Source organism: Lathamus discolor, chromosome 5, assembly GCF_037157495.1.
Source record: "Lathamus discolor isolate bLatDis1 chromosome 5, bLatDis1.hap1, whole genome shotgun sequence".
Classification (NCBI taxonomy): Eukaryota; Metazoa; Chordata; class Aves; order Psittaciformes; family Psittacidae; genus Lathamus; species Lathamus discolor.
Window position 1 is genome coordinate 81,275,258 of NC_088888.1, and position 27,444 is coordinate 81,302,701.

Here is a 27,444-nt window from a genome sequence, read left to right on the forward strand (position 1 = left end):
CAGGTTTATAGAAACCTCCTAAACCAGCTTTGTTCTCAGAGAAATACTTGTGTAACAGTGCCATTGACCCGTTGGGAACTGCCAGACAATGCAAAGAAACAAACCACAGTACATTCAAAGAATCTCTTACCTCCACTGGTAAATGCTCCATTTCAGTATGTTAATTAACCCGTCTTCCAGTTCTTCACTATTGCTGTCAAAAACATACTGCTTGAACTAAAAAACAAACAAACAAACAGAACATTTTACTAAGAGCAGTATCTCTAGAGCTTTTCAGTACTCATGCTCTTCATTCTCTTTTCCTGCATCCCAATAACAGGCCTATCATGTCCTCTCCAGTAACTATACATGTATACCACCTTACTGGAGTAACTATACGTGTATACCACCTACCACCATTTTCCAACCTGCCCTCAGTTCCTGCACTGCAGTTTTCAGCTTTCTGCATATGTAGCAGTCTGACACCTATTTTTTCAAAATAAAGTGAAAAAATACAACTTCTTGTGCAGCCAATGCTCTGGCAAAGCTGACACTGCCATGCTCAGACAAACTACCCCCATCTTCACCAAGGAATTCTAAAATACAATTCCCAGAGAACTCTTGTACACCCCTAGTCACCCATACCCTGAGCCACCCATACAAGTCTATGGGGCTGGAGGGGTTACACCCAAGAGCACAGAAAGAGCTGGTAGAGGAGCTCAACAAGCTACTCTCCATCATTTATCAGCAGTCCTGGTCTAATGGGCAGGTCCCAGAGGATTAGAGGTTGGCCAGTATGACACCTTTCTACAGAAAGGGCGGGGAGGAAGAGCCTGGAAACTATTGGCCTGTCAGCCTGACCCCCGTGCCAGGGAAGGTCATGGAGCAGATCAGCCTGAGTGCGATCACACAGCACGTGCAGGAAAACCAGGGGATCAGGCCCAGTCAGCACAGGTTCGTGAAGGGCAGGTCCTGCCTGACCAACCTGACCTCCTTCTATGATATGGCGACCCACCTGGTTGATGAGGGAAAGGCTGTGGACATTGTGTATCTGGACTTAAGTAAAGCATTTGACAAGTTGGCTGGGAACGCTGATCTGCTGAAGGACAGGAAGGCTCTGCAGAGGAATCTGGACAGGCTGGATTGATGGGCTGTGGCCAATGATACGAGGTTCAACAAGGCAAAGCACTGGGTCCTGCACTTGGCTCACAACAACCCCACACAATGCTACAGGGAAGAGTAGCTGGAAAGCTGCTCCGAGGAAAAGGACCTGGGGGTGCTGACTGATGGCTGATGAACATGAGCCAGCTTGTGCCCAGGCAGCAAAGGCAGCCAATGGCATCCTGGCCTGTATCAGCAATAGTGTGGTCAGCAGGACCAGGGCAGTGATCATCCCCCTGTACTCAGCAATGGTGAGGCCACACTTTGAATCCTGGGTTCAGTTTTGTGCCCCTCATTACAAGAGAGACACTGAGGGAGAGGGTCCAGAGAAGGGCAACAAGCTGGTGAAGGGTGTGGAGAATGTGCCTTGTGAAGAATGGCTGAGGGAACTGAACTATTTAGTCTGGTAAAGAGAAGGCTCAGGGGGACCTTACTGATCTCTACAACTACCTGAAAGGAGGTTGTAGTGAGGTGGGTGTCAGTCTCCCAAGTAACAAGTGACAGAACAAGAGGTAATGGCCTCAAACTGCACCAGGAGAGGTTTAGATTGGGTATTACAAAAAATTTCTTCACAGAGAGGGTGATCAGGCATTGGAACAGGCTCCCCAGGAAAGTGGTGGAATCACCACTCCTGGAAGTGTTCAAAAATTGTGTAGATGAGGCTCTTACTGACATGGTTTAGTGGTAGTCTTGGCAGTCCTGGTGCAATGGTTGGAGCCAATGATCTTAAATGTCTTTTCCAACCTAGTAGATTCTGTGATCTCCAGAGTGTCTTTCAGCTCACCAGAAGCAATGTAGTGATGAGGAGGCAGGAGGATATTCTGGCCTGAGTATTCAAACACAGCTCATGCTCCCATGCAGTCTATATAGCTACCAGGGAGGAGACAACTTACAATAGGTCAGATGAAATTCTGCTGGTAAATCTCATTTCCTTTCTACTCAGGAGATGAAATTCAAGAGACAAGGGGGAGAGCTCTAAAACCAAGAACTCACTTTCTCAGAGCAAACATTAAAGGAAGACCAACACCACCTAACATTCTGAAACTCCCCTTGAAGCTTCTGCTAAACCACTGCCTTAGAACTGTTTGTTAAGAATCAGTCTATCTCCCCAGTATTCTTAAACCATTAGGGTATTTAAAAAATACCCTGAAAAACAACCAAAGTATCCTTTTTTTTTCTGATGACCCTTAGATGTTGGACAGAAAGGAGAATGCTTAGTTAGGCCTTCTTAGAGAAACTCTGCATCCTTTTCTGTAAGTTTCAGAGAATTACAAACACAAAACCTATCTCAGCCTGTGCAGGCAAGCCATGAAACTAAACTAGCATTGCCTTAGCTTCAGAGAGATGGTGACAGAGCAAGTGGAGCATAAAAAATACATTATCTGGGATTTTTAAAAATAGAAGTCACTAGTGCATGTGATGTGTGATATTGCATCTTTGGTACCACAAATTATCAATAATGCTCCAGTAATATCCTGATACCATAATGCTGCATCAAAATGGCACCAACATTCATTCCATTTGTTTAACAATGCAAAACAGCCTGTGTCACACCAGTTCTCTTTTAAAAAAGACTAAGTACCTTTTTAAAAGAAAAATAGAGAAAACATGCAAAATGCTGAGTATTTGAACTTGTTCCAGCCTTAGTTTTAATATTTTATATTTAGTAGAAGTCAAAAGCAAAAATACAGAATCCTGTAAATGAAAATACAAGACGTTTATTTTCCCCCAGTCTTCTTCTAGCTGCTCATTTAACACAGTCTTCAGATAGTTTTTTCTTGTAGGTTGCTGTAGAAGCTTTGTGCAGCTCCACCTCTGATCTCTTCTTCCCTGTCCTCTTCTTTAGACCCAGAGACCCAGCACTTGCCAACACAAATTCAGCCACCATCCACCTCTGTGCCAATGACTCATAGGTTTGTCCCTCCACCTGAGAACTGTCTTCACTTCCAATTTTAGCTGTTTCTTGGGCACAGCCTTCAGTTGAAACTCAGTGTCAGGCCAAAACAGAGTTCTTGACCTGACCTGCAAGGCTTAACAGCTACTTTCTGAGCACCCACAATGGCACAATCTGACTGTAAACCTAGACAGTAATTTTCATTTAGTTTTCTCTGGGTTCTCACAGACTTTGGCAAGACCACACACAAGACCTGCCAAGTATTTCTGCATGTGATTGGAAATATATTCCATCTATCCATATAGCTAAAACTCACCCAAGCTAGTATTGTCTTTTAAGTTACTGTGAGGCTGAAAAAGCATAATTCACTGCATGCATTAGTTCAGCATGGTGCTGCAAAGAACCAGCCTGTTATTTTGATCATTTCACCTCTCTCTCTGCATCCCCTGCAGAGACAGCCTGGACTACTGCATCAAGCATAACTGTCTTGTTCTCCTTTGAAATCCTTTCACAGCTGTGCAGCACCCGGTATCACAGCATTCTGGTTGTAGAGCTCTCCAGCACTACAAATAAACCCTAGTTCTCCATAATTAAAAAGGTGAAGGAGTAGAAAAGAAATACTAATTAAATTCTGGATTGCAAAAACAGTGTTGTAAACCAAGGAAACAAACAAACAAACAAACTTAAATTGGAATACCCAGGATACCTTCTTCAATTCATTATCCCAATTTTAAAAAGCAACACGACCACAACTCAGAAAAAGACAGGAGAATAGACTACTTTATATCTGGAATCATTAATTACATTCTTTTTAAAGCTTCACAGTTATAAATAATTATATGACTGTAAATAACCACAGTTACTTAAATATGGTTAAACAATGACCTAATTTCATGGGCTAAGGGCAAAACTCAACTATTATTATTTTCTTCTTGCCTGGTTCTCTAATCCTAATATTACTTCCCAGACAGCCACTACAAGGTTTGATTCACCATTTCTAACAAAACTAATGCAAGGTATCTATGACATTTTAATGGGCTAGATAAACAACCAGCTTAAAAAGCATTAAAACTCAAATTTTCCTACTTTTGCTTTAAATTTAGCACCAATAACTGGTCATCTATGCAGCATACTGATAAAAACAACACACTCACTACTTTAAGCTGACAACTTGATTATTCCCACTGAGCATGGAAGTCATTAATATGTTGCATTTATGTCTTTTTTCCTCCCCTATTAATAGATCCTGTATGTAATTCAATAATTCATCTTGAACATTTATTAGCCTTATTCCCTTCTACCCTAGCATTGGTCTTTGTCTGTCTGACAAACGACATGTTATTTCTAAGCTTCTTCATTAAAAAGTTTAACATGAAAAGTTCTGTGAGCAGCACAGTTAAAAGCTTGCTTTCCTTCTCATGTGTTCTTCACCCTTGGCCACAATAATCCCCTACCTTTCATGGGCCCATGACTAGGCAAAAAAAAAAAAACATCACTCATCCTGCATGTATGATGAAGCTATATCCACAGCAACTGGCCAGCTGCTGCAAAACAGACCTCATGCTAGCTGGCCTGTGTATTTTAACTCCCAGTATGGACACTAACTTCTGTGTTTTCTCTCTTCAGCCACCAATTTACACTAGACAAAAACCCCATCATCTTCAAGATCCCACCTCCTCTTCCACATTAGCCTGAATTGAGTAATGGTTTCAACAGCACGTTACGAAGAAAGAGGAAACAGAACATGAGCAAACCAAACTGCATGCTTTATTTGCCTTCTACAAAGCCCTCCCCTAAAAAGAAATCACACATTTTAAAAGCTATAATTAAAAGGGAATGAAATAACTGGCACAAATGTGACTGCCTTTGAGTGAAAACCGCCAAAATGCAGCATTTTGATGAAAACCAAATGCACTACTACCAAGTAGAGTGGACAGTGTAAATCAGCAGTTAAGTTGTCCATTCACTACCAAGCCACTTTAACAACAGTGATGAAAGATAAATACCTCTAACTAAAGCAGAAGTGATGTAACTAGAAATACATCTGCAGATCAACTAATTACTTACATTTTGCTTATAATTTTCAATTCATGTAATCAAACTGTCTTTTCCTAATGATCTATTCTGAAAAAAAAGTCTTCTGGAACTTTACATAAAAAAATGTAATGATCTTTAGTAAACTAAAAAGAAAATAAATTGCAAGGTGTGTAGTATGTTGGCTTAAAGAACAAATTGCATAGCTTAATACATTCACCTCATAATCTCAAGAATTTATGAAAGGTGTGCTAGGTAAGAATTAGTAAAGTAGGAGAGGAAAGTTTACTAAAATAATTTCAATTCTGCCCAACTGCATAAGTTCTTCATAAAATATTAAGGCTCTTACTATACTTAAATATACTTCATTTTCCTACTTATACAAAGTAAGAATGCAGTGTCTCTTTGAATTCCATGTCCCAAGCAATGCCATCAAATGAAAAATAACTCTCCCATGGATGGATGAACTTGGCATTAAAACATCTGCAACGACTGTCATTGCTGTGCCATATTTTGTGAATCAGAACAGTGTTCAAAAGAAAATTGCTACAACTTCTCTCCCGCCTCAAGCAAAATTACTGCAAAATAAGTAGTCTGATTTCAACAGAAATAAAAAACAAATCTAACTGTACACTCAGCAGATTATTTTTAATATATAATAATTCTGTATTATTGTCCTCTGTAAATAGAACAGCACAATTTACAGAGTTGAGTTCCAATACCTGCTCCGAGGTTATGATTTGACAAGATGGTAAAAACAGTTCAGATTTGACAGGTTGATTTTGTCTTTATGCCAAATAGTTACTGTCTTTCCTCCTACAGCAGGCATTAAGTCAGCACAAATGATATATTGTGTACTCTTATTAAGAAACGTGATAGCATGCCCACCTCATCAAAGTTACATTAGGAGATAACCTGATAGTAAATCTGATGCAGCATCAGTAGTCACAAAACCACTTCTTCAGTAGTTCCTACACTAGCATCACCTGTGGCGATAGGCTGGATGGGCCAAGATGGAAAAACAGTGACTCCCGTAGGACTTCCATGCAGATTAAAGTTAATTTAGAAACCCATGGGAGTCCTGTATCAAAGCCTATTTTATTTTACAACACCTAATGTTACAAACCTAATATAAAGTCAGCTGATTTGGGGTTGGCTTTACACTATGACATCTTTAAAAACATAATCCTTTATTTCATGTTTTTCCCTGTGGTTTGGCTTCCAGCTTCCTAGCATTTTCACAAAACAATTCAAGACAAGCATTACAGCAAATAAATTTAGGTTAAAAGTTTGATTCTTTGATTTTCAATGCAAAAGAAAAATCTAAAAACTATGGAAATATAGAACACTGATTTCATCTTCTCATAATTTCTGTCCACTGCCACTCACCAGATAAATGTCACAGATTCTTGTTTTTTTCTTCCTTTGTTCATGATTTTCTGACTACAGGTCTTCTAAGACCCTCCCTGCAACTCTTCTTGTCCACAAAACACACATTAATTTTAAAGTCAAATCTGTATTAGTCTAGTACAAAGCACAATTTAGTTATGGTTGTATGATACAAGCATAAGGCTGAAAGGCATTTAAGCAGACTGCCATTGCAAGCAGTGACCTAACGTGGACACAGGAAAGTATTTCAGAATGTGCATTAAAGCTTTACAAGAACATACGGTATCAAACACCTACATGTCAGTTTGGTGCAAGACTTCAAGCTCTTGCTGCTTGCTTATCTTCATACTGACCAGGTGAGAAAGAGCTATACTTTTCTCTGCCAACCTCAGGCAGCAGCTCCAGCAAATTATTCCCTCCTCATCTCCAAATCTAAAAGCATCATCAAGTTGAAAAATTTCTAGCTTTGTAAGTTTACTTAGCTATTACCAAAACCAGTCAAGCACCAGATTTTAGGGCTCTATCCTTGATGTCCCTCACCTTCTTTTGTACCGTTGGAGCCTGGCAGAAACCAGATCTGACCCACCAGCTACTAGGAAAAACAAACAAACAATACAACAAAACCAACCAACCAAGAACACACACTCCCAACCCAAAAATAAAATTAAACCACTCCCTGCTTTCCTTCATCTGCTTTAGAAGAGACGGGACTAAACACAGTACTTTATGTGCTTTTGTGCTTTTTGATGGACAAATGCTCAGCAAAGGAAGTTTCTGAAGAAACAAGAGTCAAGTAAAGAAGGCACTGACCAGGAGCAGTGAACAACTGTGATGGCAGCTTGAACAAACTGAGCACAGCTCAGCATATATGTTACATGAAGAATGGATGTCAGTAAGCACAGTAATAAAACAGCACATTATATATTACCAGCAGCAAAGTCTTCAAAGGATTTCCCTCTGCTATCCTTGGAGACTTGCTTCCGCCCACCCCACGAACAGTCATCTCTGTAACTGTGCTGGCAGCTGGGGTGGGCAAAAAGCCTACCACCATCACAATAAACCTTTACGGATATTTTGGAGGTTACCCTGTGAATTTTTTTGGCTGGTTTGTTTGTTTTCAGTTTAAACTGCAACATTTCACTGATTTAAAGCAGTACAGCTTCCACAAACAGCTGCACTGATACCTCTGAAAGACTAAGCCAGTATTAATATCTAACTCTGAAGAAGTGACCAAAGGCACAGCAAGAATTTCAGCCAGCTTTGGCCATGAAACTACACAAAGTCTTCCACACCATCAGCAGCTTCAGAAGTTCCTTCCCCAGGTGCTCGTTCCCATCTTCACAGCATCAGCTCATCGCCCCTGCAACACTGCCAACACAGTTTTCGTGGGACAGCATTTTAAAATGAATTTGTTACCATTTTAGAATACTCTATTTTTGCAGGGCTTGATCAGATCACTTCCTTATCCTGTTTCAAAGCACAGTTCCACAAATAGCAGCGCCATCACAGCGACAGGGAAGGGAAGGTGAGCAGCAGCACACAGTGGATCCTCTGACCAGCCGTTCCCCAAGCATGCCCATCTCCTCAGGCCATGGCCTCAGTGCAGCAAAGCAGTTTAAGTGGCAGGGTGAGAGAAACTGCCCCTTCTCACAGGCATTCCTGAGGTAAAATACCCTCCATTTCTTCCTTATATTTACTTTTGCAAATTGAAAGGGGAAGGAGACAGTACTCCTCCCCCTCAGGGAAGGACATAGTCCCAGAGCCCAAGTGCCAGCCCAGCCTAACCTTTCCCCGGCTCAGCAGGGCTTGTCCTGCTCCCTCCTCACAGCTCAGCCTTCCAGGGAGGCAACCACTCACCTGGGAACCTGCCCTCACAACCCTGTCTGGGACGTTTCTTTCCTGAAGGAGCCATGGGAGGCTGGAAAGCCGAGTGGCTTCCAGCAGCTCTCTGCCCAAACAGCCCCAGAACCATGCTCTTCTCACAGTTACCAACTGACAGATCGGTGCTGGGGGACAGGAACTATTGTTCCTAAAGGAGGGCTCTTCCACTTCCTGTCATGGAGGAAAAGAGACACATGGCTGGTGCTGCTTCCCCCCTCACTATAGTGCCAAAATAGAAGTTGCTTAAAGGGTTGCTATTAGACAGATGTAACAGCCTTATCAAATTGAAGTTTTGCTTTTGTTTATTCTGTGGCTTGAAGGCTTTGTGCCCCTCTGTCAGTTAAACTCTGTGTGGCATTTAACTGGCAGAACAAGGCTGCTGCATGAGAAACCACTAAGTAACTGACACAAACCTAAAATGGCATAGTTCTGTTTCTGAAATTACACATTCAAAATAGAAGAAATCTAATGATCACCTTCAGTAGCTTCAATGGGAATACTTGAAAGGTTACATCAAAACAGAGCAGTAAACTGATTTTTGAATTAACTTATCACCAATAATACATAAATGATTTTTGTCAAATGTTATATACGGGACAGGCTTTGTTCACTCATTTTCTCCTACCGTTTCCTTGTCATATTTAGTCAGAAATTCTTGTACTAATGTTTGGTTACCATTAAATCCCTTATATGCCACTTTCAAACTTGCTACAAGCAAAAAAACCTATTAAATAGAACATAACACATCCAGTGGAAAAAGACCCAACAACCAAGAACCAAACTCATCAGAGGCTTTTCCATACCATGCCGATAGTGTAGCTGGTTTGTTTTCAAACAGGTCCTAGTTCCCTACCTTAGAAGGACAAACCGACAGCTGACCATACTAGCCAGTCATGAAAATTCATCTTTCCATCTAAACTCTTCACAGTTGTTACACCTTTCATGAGTTAAAAGGCAGGTACACATCTTTTAGAGCCTGTAGTCACCAACCCAAATCTACACCAAACATCTGTAGCATTAGCTGGCATTCAAATTTACTTCAGAGCCGTTCAATGTACTTTCCACAGAAAAGGTCATCTCTTAAGTAAAATTAACAGCAGGTGAAACTCAGTAGCTCAGAGCTTCTGCCCCAGCAGCAAGGGTTTTCATTAGAAAGAGAAGTCCAGCCTGACAGAATGTCTGAGAACTTGGAAATCCAACTCTTGAGGTGTAGTATTGACCCCCACTGTTAAAAGGTTTTTTCCTCAATGCTGTTTTACATGTAAAGCAGTAAAGTACAGATAGTTTTCTACTATCTATGCATCGTTTTCGCACTTAAAATACTCCCAGTATCTCGGCACATTTTGATCTGAATTATTTCACTGAGGTAAAAGGTTTAAGGTCAGAGGTGAACGAAACCATTGGCCCTAGAATTATCCAATAGCTGGTACAGCCTCAGAGTTTGCCCAGAAAACTCAGAAAAACTTTTTTAAAAAATATATTTATAGAAACATATCATCTGTAGATAACTAGATGGACCATATATATAAGCAGGTAAGCAATATATACTGTAATTTAAAAGCACCAGATATGCAAATACATCTACTACTACTAGACACCAATATTAATTACACTAGACGGATTTTTTTTTACATGGAAATATACAATCATTATGCAGAGAAACTGTCAGGTGACAACTGAACTGACAGCCTGGGAAGAAAGTGCAGTTTCTTGAATAATACTTCCTAAGCCAGCAGAAGAGTAAATACTATTACATTTCTGGTGCAACTTTGAATAGAAAAAAGATAAACGATAAACTGCAAGCCATTCTGATATGAAAATTTAATGAGAAACCTTGCTTATTAACTTTAGAAAATCATCTAAAGCATAAAGAGAAGTCAGTTTATTTTATAGCTAGAAAGTGTGATAAGCTTATCATAGCTTGACATCCTGTACCCAATAGGTAATGAATGATCTATGCCTTTATCACTAACAGTGATAGATTCATGAAGTTACAGCACGTGAACAAGCTTGTTACTATACTAAGCAGAGCTAGATGTGAAAAACAAGCCAGTTTATTATTTCAATATGTCAGAAGTGAAGTGTAGAAGCTTCCTGCACAACTGATGAATGCTGCAGAATTCTTAATTACAAGAATTTCACAGTGTGGTATGCGCAGGTTTGTGACTTATTTTCTAAATGAGATTCAGCAAACTATTCAGTACATATATGTTCATACATAATTATACTGTATTACATACATAATTATACAGTATTACAGGTAACAAATTTATAATTTTTCATTTGAAAATTAAAAGTAGTAAAAAGTAACTTTGCAATTTTCCTGGTACTAGCCATGCAATTCAGAAATGGGGAAATCTAAAATTTGTTTTTAGTAAGAAATATTGATAAGGGAAACTTTTTATTTCCAATAAAACTGCTTGCAAAATATGAAGTTCAAGATTCTTAGTACTGAAAAAAGTTTCCAATTCCAAAACCTCTACAGAAAAATTAATTAAAAAAAAAAAAAAAAAAAGATAGCACTGGAAACTGGAACCATCTAACGAAAACCAGAGCTGATTTCCTTTCAGTCTACTTTAGCATTTGCACCTTTTGTTCCGCTTGTAAGTTGCACTGTGAGGTTTCATTCTGTTCCTTATTTCTCTGCCTGTTCTTTCCAAGAATAGTGCTGTCACCGATTTCCTGTTTGGAGTAAACACAGTTGGCTCACCTGACTTCTCCCTGACCCCAGACTACATCAAACTTATTTCCCCCCTTTTTTCTTGTATACTCTGTTGTGTACTCTTGTTACTTCAAATGTTCCATGTATTGTTCTTTGAGGAAAACAATTTGTACAACAGACTCCTACAAATATCAGTGACACTGCACTACTAACATACCAAGTGCTTTTACTAGAAATGAATGCATAAATATTTAACTGTTATGTTCATACTTCTACAGCTATGTAGTTTTCTATACACAATACTTCAGGAGATGTATACTATGAATGAAAGTGATCAAAAGGTTCCTGGTAAAACACTAGAGCAAGCCAAAATCAGCAGATGCTTAAACAAACAAAAAAGCACATGTCTTGCCTGACAGAAAACACACAGTGCACGAATGTTGGCAAAGTGTAAGGACATACTTCAGTGGTTTGCCTGGCTGTGGCTGAAAAACACAGAAGTAGCATTTATTCAGAAACACAGTCTGGTCGTACCAAGCTCACAAGGACAAGAAACAGTGGCTTTTATGTGGATTTAACCAGTCAAGCCGTGTCTCACTCCCGATCTAAAACAGCAAGATTGTGACTTGGAAGTTCCTATATAGGATCCTACATCCTATACACAAAGCATTTGAAGGTTTCTATATAAACAAACTTTTAATTAAAAAAAAAAAAAAGAAAAAAAAAAGAATTAGGAAAAAAATTTAAAAATCACATTTTCCAAGCTGCTTCAACAGGAGGGAAAATAAATGCAAGATTAAACAATTTGTAATTCAAGAAACTCTTTAAGTTAAACTCATAGTTTAGCCAAAAGAGAAATTGAATGTGCTGGTACTTCACAGGGATACTTATTTTGGCTACAAGCTCCCTGAGCCCAGGGCTTGGCAGAGGTACCTGACATACAACAGCATGCTGGCAAAACAAATATCCATCAGGAACAATTGCTGGTCAGTGCACAGATGCTACTCATCTATCCTGTCAGGAAAACAATTAAAGCTCTAGTGAGACTGTATTTTTCCACATGGAGGAAAAGGGTGCAACCTTCCACCTTTGTTAACAAGAGGGTATATTCTACCAAGCCTATCCCACAGTCTGTAGGGATGGGGGCTGAGAAAGAATGAAAGGATTTCAAGAAAGAAAACACAAAGCATCATTATGCTTTGAAGAAAAAGAAGAAAGCAGGGGTGAGAAGCACTGGTCCACATCAATAATAACTTCAGACACTGAAACAAGGTCAACAGCACAAGAACTGTCAACCATTATAATTCTCACACTGAGGTCCACCTTTGGAAACAGTTTAACTTTCGCATTTGTTCAGGACAGCACCCAGGCCCAGAGAAGGACACAGACACCAGTACTCAGCACTGCATTAAGAAACATTCAGGTGCTGCCTCCTAGGCTGGCGAAGACAGCTAGGTTCTCTTCAAAGAAGTAACACTGCAAAAGTCAGAGCCTAGGCAGGACTCCCGTATCTTTACCTGCAGCAGCTCAAAACCTTGTCACTCAGTAATCTGCATCACCTTTCTGCCAGAATTTGCTTTCCTATATACCTCCACAGCCAGCCAGATCGTTGTGGCATACATATCCCATTCTAATAACTTCTAGCACCCTCAAAGAGAAGATTGCACCAAAACACTGGACTATAACCTGGTGAGAGTGAGATACTGATAGACACATCCTGCTGCAGGTTGTTTACAACATCTTAAAACCACTACAGTGAAGTCCACCAGGACTTGTCAGAGTCTTCCTCAGTGGAGAACCAAGTAGCAAAATCAACAGGGAGAGCTAGAGAGAGCAATGGATCTCAATTGTCACATTTCTCCCTGCTTAGAAACTGTGTTCACTGTGTGGGATAAAAATACAAAAAACAACTCCCGAACTGGGCTTTGGAACCCTGGTACTTCCAAGGGAAACATTAAAACCAAAAAAAAGGAGAGTGCCAGGTAACAGTTTCAGATCCATTACTGGGGATTCACTGGCTTCAGAAGAGACACCTGCTCTTCTGAAACCTGAACAGAACCAGTGATGTTATTTTTGAGGTTGTGCTGAACTAAGTTCTATAGCAATGGAATTAAACTGAACCAACAAATGTGTTGTCTGACACATTTTCCAAAGAAGTTTTGAAGACGGATTTCGGTTGCTGTGTGCACTTTACTATTATTGATTACTGTGCATGCCAAACCCTAACCAGGCCAGTTATACCAACTGTAATCTGAAGTGAAGGTTAACAGATCAATTTTCTTGATAAGTATTAATTCAAGAACAAAACTAGTATTTTCACATATTATATCAGTCAATTCTTACCAGGTTTGTAGGACTGTATTTAATATAAGGGAAATTTAAAGCCTTCCAAAGAATGAGCTTGAATGACATAAAAATCTGATTTTTATTGATTACTGGAAAAAAATAAGAATTGATTTATGCTGCTTACAGGGGAAAAAAAAAAAAAAAGAGAAAAAAAAAAAAGAAAAAGGCAGGAAAAGGAGAACAAGTTGGTCCATCCAAGGAAACCATCGACTAAGATTTACAGCTGTGCTCTGACACACCAAATCCAGCTACTCAGACTGGGACTATTGGCACAGTCAAATGGAGGAAAGAAAGCAAGATGATTCTGCGTTTCATTCATGCAAAGTATTCACAAAGACAGAGACAGAGCCTGGATTATTGTTCATTTGCTACAAAACACTATTTTCAGTTCTAATGCTCAATGAATTGTTGACTGAAATAATTAAAACTATGCTGAAGTACCTGATTTGCTCCTCCACAAACCCAGCATTCTTACATCCTGAAAAAAAGCCATAAACTGCCAGCAAAACACAATTTTACTGAACTAGGTTTGGACGGGGACGGTTATCATTTACCAAGGGCCAAGCAGCTTTTTCTTCACAATCAAAATGCTAAGTAAGAGATATTTTAGGGATGAAAATGTAATACATTCCCTTCCAAAGTAATAAAGCCCACACCCAGTAGCATTCCCTGCTTGCTTTCAGTCCAGCAAACAAGAAAAAAAGTGTACGCAGGTTTTAGCTCAGGCTTTTCCCATGTATGAAACAACAGCAAGCTAACTGACTGAAATCTTTGTAAAACAAACTCTAGTAGAAGAAAACAGACGTTTACGGACACTTTCTTGACAAAACAGAAGACTTCAAACAGAAGTTTATCTTTCACTGAGAAGAACCCATTGTAAGAACATAAACGCGAAGTTGGCTTAAACACCTCTTTACTTACAATACCAACATGACTGTAAATTCCCCCCAGTTATAATTTTTTAACATGTTATGCTATGAAATGTCTCTTCCAAGTGGCATGTCTGCAGCACATAATCATTAAATAAAGTTTTCAAGTAAATTCTATTTTGCTTAAACCACCACCAAACAGAAAGAAAAGCTTATTTCCACGAGAGCGCTTACACATCATGCAAATTCTGCCGTTAGCGTCCTGAGGGTATTTCACCCCTACGGATGGTAACAGGAGTAGCGAGCATCTGCTGAGAGCAGGCACCGAGTAGCTGCGGCGCCCAGCCTCACACACATACTGCCCTGCCGCACACACCGCAGCGCACAGCCGCTGCTCCGAGGGGAGAAACAGGATTTTCCTCGGCTCGGCTCGGTTCGGAGTGGGCCCGCAAAGCCACGGCGGGCAACGGCGGCCGGCGGCGGTGGTGGCGGAGGCGTCTGTACCGCCCTCCGAGCACCAGGAAATAGCCAGCAGCTATTTCTAAGGTCGGCCGGCAACTTTCCATACCGCACGAAGAAACGACATTAAAACATATAAACAAATGAAAACCCACACAAGCACTGTTTCAAACGCTGGGAGAATCCGTCATTTCTTAGGAAGGCAAGGAGGGAGAAGGCAGCAACGCCTCCGACTGCCCCAGCACCGCGGCCGGTACTCGAGCAGCACTTCACGGAGAAGACTGGGTGGACGTTGTTTCTGACCTATTTTCGGCGCCGCCTCACAGCGATAAACAATCAACAGCGGCGACACGGTGCCCGAGCTGAAACTTCCCCCGCCACAAGCCACTCCCGGCGGCCACACGCCGCCCCCGGCCCGGGGGGGACGCCGTGGCAGGCGAGGAGCCAGAAGGGACAAGCCGGGGGACGACGGCGTCCCCCGCCCCACGGCTGAACTGGTATAGCCCCCGGGCGGCCGCCAGCCCCCCGCTCCGCCTCGCCGCTCCCCCCTTCCCCAGGCCGGGCTGCGGAGAAGCTCGCGGAGTTTTGCTGCCGGGGAGCGCGGTCAGCCTGACACAAACAAGCCCCCCAACCGCCATGCCCGCGGCGGGCACAGCCAGGGCACGGAGGGGCGCGCCTGGCGCCCGCCGGCCCCACCGCAGCCCCATGGGAAGGGCCTGGACGCGCTCCGCCGGACGTCCCATCCCACCCTGCCCCTCTCCCTCAGGGCCCCCGTGCCTTCTCGCCGCTCCCCCGGCACCGACCTGGGACACAAAAGAGCGGCCGCCGCTGCCCGCCGATCGCCCGCCGCCTCCTCCTCGCCCGCGCTCCCTTCGGAGTCCAGGCCGCGACAGCACCGGGATGGCGTAGCGCAGGCATCCGACGCCAGCGCCTGCTGCTCCCGCGGCGGGCCCTGCCGCCGGCGCCCGCTCTGCACTGGGCGGGGAGTGGCGGGGGGAGAGGGGGGGGGCGCTAGGCGCCGGCCGCGCCGGCCGAGCGCCGCTTCCTGCTCGCCGGCACTGAGGGGCGGCGGGTGCCGGAGCCTGCTGGGTGCCGCAGCCTCGCAGCTGCCGACGGGGGGCTGCGCTCCACGTTAGGCACAGGCCGGCGGCGGCGAACCCCGCGGCAGCCGCATCCCCGGCTTCTGCGCCGGGCGTTCCGCTTCGCCTGCGCCTCTGACGAGCCTCCCGCAAGGCCCCCGCGGCCGGTGCTGGCAGCCGGAGCCCCGGCTCGCTGCGCCGCTGCCTCGGGCTCCCCCTGCTGCCCCACCGGGCCGCGGCTCGGGCTCCTCCTGCGGCTCCGCGGGGCCGGACTGGGGCGGCCCCGGAGGGGAAAAGCCGGCAGCCCCCGGGCTGGCTGCCGGGCCGGGCCGTAACTCACGGATGGCTTGCCCCTGGCTGCTTTCCACCATAGCTCCGTTCCCTCAGAGCTCTCTTCATGGCGGGTACTGGAAGGCGGAGGAGGCCTCTTTCTCTTCCTGGGCACCTAGTGCGCTCCTCCGGGACCCTGTGCTCTGGCCTTGGCATGGAGCTACCGCGCTGCTGTGTAGAGGCTAAGAGTGCAACAGAGGTCGGGCCCACCTGACCGAGTGCGGGAGTGGGGATAATGAGCTGTTTTTAAGCCCTTACGGGGAAAAAGTTCTCGTTTCTGCAATACCGTTTTAGCAGTACATGATAGCAAAATACAAGTAAATCGGCTATAAGATGCAGTAATAAAATTGATAGTCTTTGAAGAGGAGACATGCTGGGTACTGCAGTCATTAACAAGTGTGATGCATAGCTCGAAGTTAGTTGGCTCAGAGAACTACCGAAAACAAAATTATGGTCTGTCTGGAAAAAAAAAAAAAAACACCAAAAAACCAAAAAGCTGTTCTTTCACTTCCAGCAGCTTGCCTTCATCTGAAAAAAAAAAAAAAAAAAAAAGAAAAATCTTGGATTTGGAGAAAACTTGGATAGTTTTTCAGACTCCAACATGGGCTTCCTATCTGAAAGCCGAACCTAAGCCTGTAGCTGTTTTCAGAGTGGTTACAAAGCAGTAGACTTGCTTTAGTTTAGGGAGTCTTTCAGGCCAGTCAGGTGGCCAGCAATGTTGAATTTGATCCCTTAGTCTGCGGATAGGGTTCTTTCAGTAGTTTTGTCTCTGAGTGATTTAGCATCCAAAAATGCAGACAGGTAACTAAGTGTGATAGCAGGAAGCCCAGGTGATGCTGGGATAAATGACAGAGGGATGAGATGCCGATCACCATGAAGTACCAAGACTGGCTTTGTAGACATTATGAGAGCTCCTAGCACCAGTATGTTTGTGTGACATCGGATTGAGATTGTACCGATCACTGTCAGTACTGCAGGCTGAACTCATGGCTATCAGGGAATTTAATTTTTGTGAAAGAAATCCCAGTTCACAGGAGGTTAATGATTAAGATGAAACCTGCATCTGATTTATCAGGGCCATGCAAGTGCCTCCAGGCTTTTTAAAAAAGGCAGTTTTGAAAGCATCAGTATTGATCCTTGAACCAGAAAATATATGACTGCTGTTTCGCATTTTTTGCCCTGTGTTGTTTCAGGGTAGGCTTGAGTAACTGCTTTGTGGTCCCACAGAGTGAGTTCTGGCCTACCAAAAGCATACTGCAGTAGTTTGTGTGTGGCTCACAAAAGGCCCCACCAAGCCTAACCATGGCACACCTCAAACTTGTCTCAGAAATACAGGAGTTCTGTACTAACTCAAGTTAGTAGTTTTGTAGTAGTGGTAGTTTTGTACTACTAAAAGATGCTCAACACCAGATAGTGCCTCTAGATCAAGAGCCAGATTTTCCCGAAGATATTCTGGTTTCTGAGTAGTCCAAAGGCCAGGCTGAGAGTTTGGATGGGCTTTATGTATTTGCACAGATAAATACTGGTCAGACTCATTATTTTTGTTATTTTATCTCTCCTAAGCCTTGCCTGGACTTCTATTAGGAAAATGTATCCTGCAGGCTTCTTTCCCATTAAATGGGGAGAGCATTTCTTGGCAACAGTCTTTTCCTCTATGATATGACCAGAAAACTGGCAGCTTGTTCCCATAAATGGCAGAGCTCCCATTAGAGAAATCTAATTTGCTCCCTCACCAAAATCCACTTGTGAAGATCTGCCATCAATCAGTCCAACTGCTGATGCCCTTCTCTTGCATGTGGCAGTGAATACTGTCTTACGGGATGGTGTCCGCTGCGCCCCTCATGGCATTCTTGTGCCCCCCTGTTTGTTCATGTAAAGAAAGATAGTCAGACAGCTCTTCTGAGTGAAGACAACCTTTTGGAGCAGTCTCTGTGCAAAGCTGCCTTCGTTTCCAGAAACAAAGTTTTTGAGTTTGAGTGTTGTATATAGAAACATAAGAACAAAATGGGTACCGTGCTCAAGACTGATGCACTGGTAAGCATTGCAGTTCAGAGGTCCTGATTGGGAAGTTATGGATTACCCTCACTAACAACCTCCGCAGAGACCTAATTCATTGCTTAGGTATGATGCGGGAGACCCTAGAAGCCCACTTCTGCTATTTGAGTTCTGCTGAGGCTCTCTTCCCTATGGGAAATTAAATTAAATCCTAAGCTCATATTGCTGAGTATTTTCAGTAGTACAGGATTTTTTTAGAAGAATAGTTCCCAGATTTATGGGTATGTGTGTATGGCTCAATACATCACTAATACTGGTTTGTATCCTCTAGATAGCACCAAACGTGTACAGACTAGGAAACAAAAGCTGTTTAGCCACCAGCAGATGAACTGAGAAGCAGGACTGAACTCAGATGTTATACTATGTGAAAGCAACTGCACTGCTTCCAGTTTCAGGGCAGCTCTGAGCAGTGATAACCCGGGGATCTCTCTACACCACTCCAGTGCATAGTATAGCACTATATTATGCATAGAGAAGATGCAGAGTGGAGCCTTGTACGTCTTGGGAAATTGGGTGAAGCTTCATCTTGGTTCCTGAGAGAAGAAAACACAAAGGATCTTCTGGCAAGGAAGCTTGGGAACAGTGTGCACGAGTGGTTGGTGTATCAGGAGGCCATTCAAGAAGAGTCTGGAGTAAATAAACAGAGAAAACAGTTTTGCTGAGAAATGTACAGAGGTGGGCAAAGAGAAATGTTGAATCTCAGAAAAATTACCAGGGAAGAAAAAATTTGATACAGAATAGGGTGACAAAGATTGCCAGATTTTGAGTCAACTTTGTATCATGGTTCATGTGCCTAGGGTTTAAAATGGAGTTAGTGTGAGTGGAGGAACGATTCCTGACAGAGAAGCAGCTGTTGATTGTGTTTCTTTGCTGTCAAAATATAGAAAAATGCTGAATGAACGTTCAACTGATTGCTCAATGAAAATAAAATTCTAGACAACTGCCAGATTTGGCTGTGTGCCCCAAATGAATATCCAGATATAGGATACACAGCACTGAGCATGTTCATTTTCAGATAACAGATTTGTGAGAAACATCCTCTGCAATGGCTTTAATCATAAGAAAACAGAGAAACTAATTACATCTTGAGAACATTTTGATAACTGTGTGTTGAAAACAGTGAATGAAAAGATGCTTTTGTGTACTGCAAGGGACTGCAGAGTTCTCATCAGAAGATATAATTACAAAATCATAATTAAACTAGTATGCTGCTAAAATAGAAAGCATTACAATTGCAATGTGGGATTTTTTTGCTTTAAAGAACTTGATCAGTACAATCTAAAATTAGCTTTTAAACTTTATTACATAATAAATGGGTGCAATATATATAGTTATGAGATTCACAGAAGATTGGTTAAAAGCTCATTTTTAACAGCCCTGATTGTTTCCTCATATGACAAATAATGAAATTTTTTGATCATTTGGGGATTGCAAAGCAAAAGGGGTGAAGAATCATGAATCATGTACAGAGAACAATCTGGAGATATAAAAGGGTGGGTACAGGATTTAAAGGATTGACCTCCACTTGTCAGCGGAGGCTGCTCAAAATGGGGATCTTGCTGCTGCAGCTACCGTTAGCTTGCATGCTGTTAGGTTAATGCAGAAATAAGGAACTTGCTTTTTTAAAACACTGCCTTCCAACAGTGATATAGGGAACTTTTCACACCACTGCTGTAGTCAGTTGTTTCAGAGGTAGTAGCAGGATTTTAGGTTTAGACGCACTGACTTTAAATAAGGAACCTTCAGGAGGTGTCAGAGTGGCTAGGGACAGGATTAAATGGATGGACACACGTGTTGGAAATGAGCAAGTAAAGATGGGAACAGAATTGATGTAAGGAGATCAACAATAACAGGTTGAAGTTGGGGAGGGAGAGGAAATGATCCAAAGGAAGTTCATTCAAAAAGGGAAAAGGGAAGGAGAGAAAGCATGAGAAGACAGCTTGCAGAAAAAGATTTTAAATGCAGCATGTTAATTATCCTTCAAAAACAGGAGAAACAAGGATATGGAAGAAATATAGTTCATAGAACCCTGGCAAAAAATGCCTACAGTCAGTCAGAAATGCTGGGGAAGAAAGATTCTACAGAGAGAACTGCATTTAGTTTTGCTTTTCTTTACAAGTTAGTAAAACAGAACTGCAAGAGTCAAGGGCACAGTGTATTAGTGTTCATCAAGTCAAAGCCAATAGGGAAATTGGCATTAACTTCCTCTTTAGCAAGTTACGATGTACCAAACCTAAGTATCTCAATCTAACCATTTTATTTCTTGTCCTTTGTAGGAAAGCAGCAATAGGAAATAGTTACACCTTTCCACAGTGCAATAGCAGTACTTTCAGAGGAAGTTCTCTTAGACAGTGATGAAACCTAAGTGCCCATTTGCAGGGTATGGGTATGCTCTTCCATAGAGCCTGTGGAAACTGTTTTAGAATCATAGAATCATAGAACAGTTAGGGTTGGAAAGGACCTCAAGATCATCTAGTTCCAACCCCCCTGCCATGGGCAGGGACACCTCACACTAAACCATCCCACTCAAGGCTTCATCCAACCTGGCCCTGATCACTACCAGGGATGGAGCACTCACAATCTCCCTGGGCAGCGTATTCCAGTGCCTCACCACCCTAACAGGAAAGAACTTCCTCCTTATATCCAATCTAAACTTCCCCTGTTTTAAGTTTCAACCCATTTCCCCTTGTCCTATCACTACAGTCCCTAGTGAAGAGTCCGTCTCCAGCACCCTTGTAGGTCACCTGCAGTCAGGTCAGTGATTTTTGCCTTGGAGCCTACTGACCTGGCTGGTGGAAGAATATCCCATAGCCTAACAGGTCCCAACTTAATACTGAGTCTTTGCACTTAGCATTAACGGTTCTCTTGTTACAGTCTCTGTTGAGTAGTGTCAATACTGATGTTCCCACCAGAAAACACTGCTTTATCATGTTGAGCTGCACAAGTTTAGGACTATCAGCCATTCTCATAAGATCACTTCATTTGGTGACGGTCTGAGTTCTTTCCAATTTTGACAATATCAAATGAGACCTTCAAGGACAACTTTATACCTATTGCCAAATCCATGATATTTTGGAGTATCACAGAATGGTTTGTGTTGGAAGGGACCTTAAAGATCACCTAGTTCCAATCTCCCTGCTACAGGCAGGGACACCTTCCACTACACCAGGTTGCTCAAAGACGCATCCAATCTTGAACTCTGCTGGGGATGAAGCAACCACAACTTCTCCAGGCAACTTGTTCCAGTGCCTCACCGCTCTCCAGGTAAAGATTTTTTTTCTAGTATCTAATCTAAATCTCTGCTATTTCAGTTTAAAGCCATTCCCCCTTGTCCTGTGACTACATGCCCATGTAAAAAGTTCCTCTCCAGATTTCTTGTAAACCTACTTTAAGTATTTTCTCTCTTGTATTTGCTTGCATTTTTCTGAACTCCGTGTTTGTTTATTTCTACCAGTCATATAGCTAGTTTCTTTGTGCTGATTGTTTTTCTTAATTTGGATATATTTTCTAATATTCATTAATATATTGTTTGGTTTTGCTTCTGAAATAGAAATGAAAATTGTTAAGACCAAACCTAAAGCCAGTGATTAAAATATTCAGCTAGATGCTTTTCCCCAACTTTCCATGTTGCTATTTATCATTTTCTTTTCTGTACAGTATCTTTCCCAAACTTTTGTCTGATTATGTAGTATGAGATTTGCTGTTATTCTTTTTAGAATGCGAGTATATGCTTCTGAGAGCTGGAGAGCCCAGCAGTACCATATGGATTTATTCTACAGCACGTGACCGATGGTTAAAATGAGCTCTCAGCTCTCATAAGCTTGAAAACAGAAGAGGGGTATGGTGTAACAAGCATGAAGAAAAGAGAAGAGAAACCTATTGGGATTCAGTCATGATTTGCTCAGTCCTTTGTGTTAGTCAAGGACTTAAACAGTCATGTATGCCCTGAGGCCACAGGCTTTAGGAACATGACTGCTGTACAGGTTTGTTGTAGGACTGATACAAGAGATCCCCACCATTGGAATTACAGCCACAAAAAGAAAAGCAAAAAAGCAAGACTTTATTGAGATTTGAAGGTGAAGTGAAGCCTATGCCTCAGATAATTACCTGATTTCCTGAAAATACAGCTTTGTTGGTGGAAATGTGTTAAGAGCAATGTGTACCTTTTTGGTCTCTAACATCTTTCAGTCAACAATGAAGTTTCTAAAGCATGGAGTAGAGCAATTGTAGATAATTTCAAATCTATGATACTGTTGATTTTAAAAATGTTTTAATATTAGGTTTTATATACAAATAGCTGTGAAATATTTTCTATTTCATTTATCCTATTTTATATTTGCTTAGAATGAGAAATTCACCCAGACATCCCAATGGTCTTTCCTTGATTTTTTGCAAAGCTGCTGTCAAGTTTAGGACCTCAACTGTTAAAAAAATGCAGAATTGAAAGTATGTTGCACAATTTCAAGACTGTCAGGTTGCTTATTTACATCTACCACAGCTATATGTATATTTTGGATTAAACAGTGATGTCCTGAGAGAGGAACAATTGCTTAAATAAGAACATCTGAAATGTTGGGGTTTTAAGATCCAAATGATCAAAACAATTGGAAAGGTATGAAAATGGAAATTCACAGGTGAAATGCCATCCTGAAACACCTAAGTTAAAAGAGACACCTTTTATATTTTTTCTTTTTACTAGTATAAGACAGCATTCAACAGACTCAGTGGAAATAAAGAGCTTTTGCAATAAAATATTGGGTTTTTTCATGGCTACTAGATGATAAATAGCTATTCTGAAGGTCTCTGGCCTTTGCATACCATTAAAAGTCATTACAAGGTGAAAAGGAACTGCATCTGAGGGAAAATACTTTCATTATTACTACAGATGGTCTACTTCCAAATTTCTCTAACTAACTGTTGAAGTCTTCTCATCTCCACTGTGACTCTGAAAGTGGTATAGATTTCAATTGCCCTGGAGAAAAAGTGAGTATAAGGTTTGGGAAAACGAATGATGCTGTGTTGGAGTGTGTCACCTTGTGTCTCTGTTAGAAGAACATTTATTAATTTTTCTCTTCAGCTATGTCACATATGAGCTGGTTCAGGTATCTGCTGAAGTGGAAAGCTATTAGACTCATTTTATAAAGCAGGATAAGCAAGAACATCACAAATTCTACTCACAACCAAAAGCCATACAAATACTGCTGCTTACAAATACAGAAGAACTGTTTTGCAGGTTATTGTTCAAATTTATGCTACTGTATTGCTTCAGACAGTTCTGATACAAAACTAATTTGGCAACCAACTAGTAAAATGGAAGAAAGGTCCTTGTCCCTTTCCATGTCTGCTACAAAATGTAATTTTTTCTCATTTTGTTACAAGTCTCACATTATCTGGGATTTTAGATGCCACCTTTCCTAGAAATATGAATATAAACACACAGTCTTAGGTAGTGTCAGTTCTTAGTAAACCAAATGTCTCTGCTCCTCGACTTCTAAAAATAGTCCGGAAAACATGAGCCCCAAAAGCTGCAAAGCAAATGAGATTCTTCCGTGAGTTCATTTAAGGATAATTAAAGTAGTACTATGGAAAATATTTTTTTATTTTCAGGTAAGCAAAAGAGTTCCAGGCAAGATCATGGCTTTTACTGTTGCCAGGACAAGAAGGTAAGAATAATTGGTTTTCTGCGTGTTTATGGATGCCCAGACATTGGGTCTAAGCATCTGTTTATATTTTTTATCATAGCAGGTGTAGCTGAAATGGCCATTACCTTGGCTCTTCCCATCCAGAGCCGCAGGGCCAGCAGCAGGTGTCTTTCTTTACTGCTGGTCCAGATCCAAAGCAGGCTGCTATTAACCTCTCAGAGAATATATCGAAAGAGATGATAGATGAGCAACAGGGTTTCTGCAAAGTATAGTAAGTACAAGTACACACAGAGCCCATCACATCCAGCTGTGTTAATTTCTTTGCAGACATCATGCAGTTAGTCTTCTGCACAATATAATCTGAATTAAGAGATCTTTTTCTGAATGCTTGCAAATCTTCCCTATCATTATGTACACATGCATATACACTGAAAAAGCTTATCTTGCCTCTGCTAAATCAAACTAACTGTTGCTAAAATCAGATCAAAATGGTGGTTTTTTTTACAAGTTGTTGTCCATCCATCCTGTGCACTGATATAGTGACCCGGGACTGATACCATGCAACTACTTAGCTGGAAAAATTACCCCAAGATACAAGTTTGGACCAAAGGGAGAAATAAAACATGGCTTCAATTCTTCAAAGTCTTCACACTCAGGGGATTCTAATGGTGTCAAGGCAACTAAGCATGAGTCCAAGAATTAGGTAAAGAGGATACTGGTTGATGAGAAAATGAACATGAGCTGGCAGTGTGCGCTCGCAGCCCAGAAAGCCAACCGTATCCTAGGCTGCATCAAAAGGAGTGTGACCAGCAGGTCGAAGGAGGTGATCCTGCCCCTCTACTCTGCTCTTGTGACACCTCACCTGGAGTATTGTGTGCAGTTCTGGTGTCCTCAACATAAAAAGGACATGGAACTGCTGGAACAAGTCCAGAGGAGGGCCACGAGGATGATCGGGGACTGGAGCACCTCCTGTATGAAGACAGGCTGAGGAAGTTGGGGCTGTTCAGCCTGGAGAAGAGAAGGCTGCGTGGGGACCTCATAGCAGCCTTCCAGTATCTGAAGGGGGCCTATAGGGATGCTGGGGAGGGACTCTTCATCAGGGACTGTAGTGACAGGACAAGGGGTAACGGGTTAAAACTTAAACGGGGGAAGTTTAAATTGGATATAAGGAGGAGATTCTTTCCTGTTAGGGTGGTGAGACACTGGAATGGGTTGCCCAGGGAAGTTGTGAATGCTCCATCCCTGGCGGTGTTCAAAGCCAGGTTGGATGAAGCCTTGGGTGGGATGGTTTAGTGTGAGGTGTCCCTGCCCATGGCAGGGGGGGTTGGAACTAGATGATCTTGAGGTCCTTTCCAACCCTAACTATTCTATGATTCTACGATTCTATGATACTAAATACTAGAATTATAGTATACAGATACAGCTGTACTACTTACTGATGTGTGAGCTAGCACTGACGGCACTAATTTGCTGGGGTTTGCACTGAGTTAACATGAACGTCTCAGCCCCAGGACTGCTGCTAGTAGGTACACCTTTAGAAACCTGATGAACCTCATTTAGTGAAGGGCACATGCTTAAAACTGGGATGTCTGCAAAGATATATGTCCCAGCCTCTCCTTCCATGCAGCCCTCAAGAAAGGCTGATCAGATCACTTGGTTCAAATGACCTCTTACTCAATTTAGACAAGGAAGAATGTAAGGGAGCTTGAGGGAGAGAAGGGGGAAATGATCATCACCATGAGGTATGATAGGCTCACCTATATTTGTTTTCTAGAAAAAAATGTGAAATTTGTGGATGGGTTTTGTTCCACAGTCCCTTGCTGCTGCAGCAGTAGTCAGGGGATATTTTCCCCATACTATAGGCCAGGTCTGTGCAGCCTTTATTCCTTGTTCATGCTATTATTCTGCTTACAGTGGTGATGGGAAAAGCCTTCCTGCAAACTGGCAAGCAAGCAGTGGTTGAATGCAATAGTATCTTTTAATGGAAAGCATTAATGAAAAAATAAAAAGCTTCAGGAAGCATACCCCAGCAAAGCACGACTTTCTGTAATGGTCCTTAGAGGTGTTTCCATACTTGTGATATTAAGACATTATCCCCTAACTGCTGCTCTTTCTCATCCTGTTCCTGGAGATTAATAAAATATAACTCTTGGATCATCAAAAATTCCAATGCATTTCTGAGTGTCTTTGATACAGAAAGTGTCTCACTGTCACTGCAACTCAGTATCTAGTTACATGACAAGACATGGGAAGGTTTTGCCTGCACAGGTGGGTGGCTTCCTTTCTTAAGTAAGAGCTTTTGTCTATGATCATATCTGAACAGCACAGTATTTATGAAGTTGTAGCATACTGAAAAGGGTTTAAAACAGTTACTGCTCTTCCTGCTGACATCTAGGCCCTACCATTATGCTAATTTATATTCTTGAAAGATAATTCACAGATAATAAATGATTAATTTTCCAGTTGCTTTAATGGGAAAAACAATTCTATTACAAAGTTTCACAATGTGCAGAAACAAAGTTACATGTAATGTTTCCATAATTTTTCACCTCAGTAGGACCACTCTTTCACTCACATTGAACACCTGCAAAAATGCTGAGTTTAAATACAAACCAAGCACACCCAGTGAACTGTACTCACACTGACCGAGTTTCAACACAGTACTGATAAGCCTGAGAATTTAAATACATGCAGGTATTCCTTATCGTCTTTGCTGAGATAGACAATGCACCTTTGACAGCCTTAAATGTTTGGTGGCTGCAAAGCTGTTTCTTTGTTTGTGAAGGTACTGTGAAGAGGAAAATATGCCCAGTAGCCAAACAAGAAAGCAAACAGCACCTTTTGTTGTCAGTTGGCCAGGATCACATTCCACCACGGTGCTCCAAGCACCATTATGCTGTCACTTGTCCTGCTGGCACATGTCAGGACAAGGCATCTGCAATCCAGGCAGCAGATGGTTCTTTAGGTCACCTAAAACCAGGTTTGGCATGGACACATCATTTATGATGCTCTTAGAGAGAACAAAATCTTGGCATGCATGTAATATAACAGATCTCTGGAAAATGAAGGCATCCTGTATGCCATTAATCCGTTCACCCAGAACAGTATCCCCCAAGTTTCAGAATAATGTTTTTTCTATTAATGTGCTTTCTTGTTTCGTATCCGGTGATACATATGCAATCAGTCCATAGCCCATCCATTTAAACCCAATTAAGGACAACTGTTTTGGGAATATCTCAGGTTTTGACTAGGCTTGTGGACAGCACAGCACGAGCTGCCTTGAAAACATCTGTGACTGCTGAGCCAGCAGTTGAATTGCCAACACTCAGTTCGTTTCACTCTGTTTTGCCAGGCTCCACAGAGTGAAAGCAACATATTTCTGAGCAGTGGTTGGCACAATGGTTAAACCCACTTAAAGTTTCATCACTGCAGAAATTTCAGGTCGACACTGCTGCAGTATCCCATTTTCACTGTGGTATTTCCAAAAGAAGGGAGTGAAAGGGAGAAGAATGCAGACCTTCAGTGTGACTTCCCCACCACATCAGCTTGAGTTGTTCCAGGAAATGTTTCAAGTCTTAGAGCATTTCATGTTTTAATGCTCATGATACACTGGCAGAGAGCACTCCACAAGCATTAACCTGGAGCAAGGCAATGAACGATGATA

The 27,444-nt window shown here is 42.0% G+C and overlaps 1 protein-coding gene across 4 annotated transcripts in view; it reads right to left on the reverse strand.

Moving 5' to 3' along the window:
* Positions 1 to 15,536, reverse strand: part of FAM135A (family with sequence similarity 135 member A) — an 88,515-nt gene extending 72,979 nt beyond the window's left edge. The window contains exons 1-2 of one of the 4 annotated variants that reach the window (XM_065681443.1): positions 14,830 to 14,907; positions 131 to 216 (exon numbers count right to left, since the gene is read on the reverse strand). The gene's annotated coding sequence lies outside the window, so the exon portion shown is untranslated. Of the gene's footprint in view, positions 1 to 130; positions 217 to 14,829; positions 14,917 to 15,477 lie in introns of those variants that run through there. The other 3 variants (XM_065681445.1, XM_065681447.1, XM_065681446.1) reach the window with 3 other exon arrangements.
* Positions 15,537 to 27,444: the final 11,908 nt, after the last annotated feature.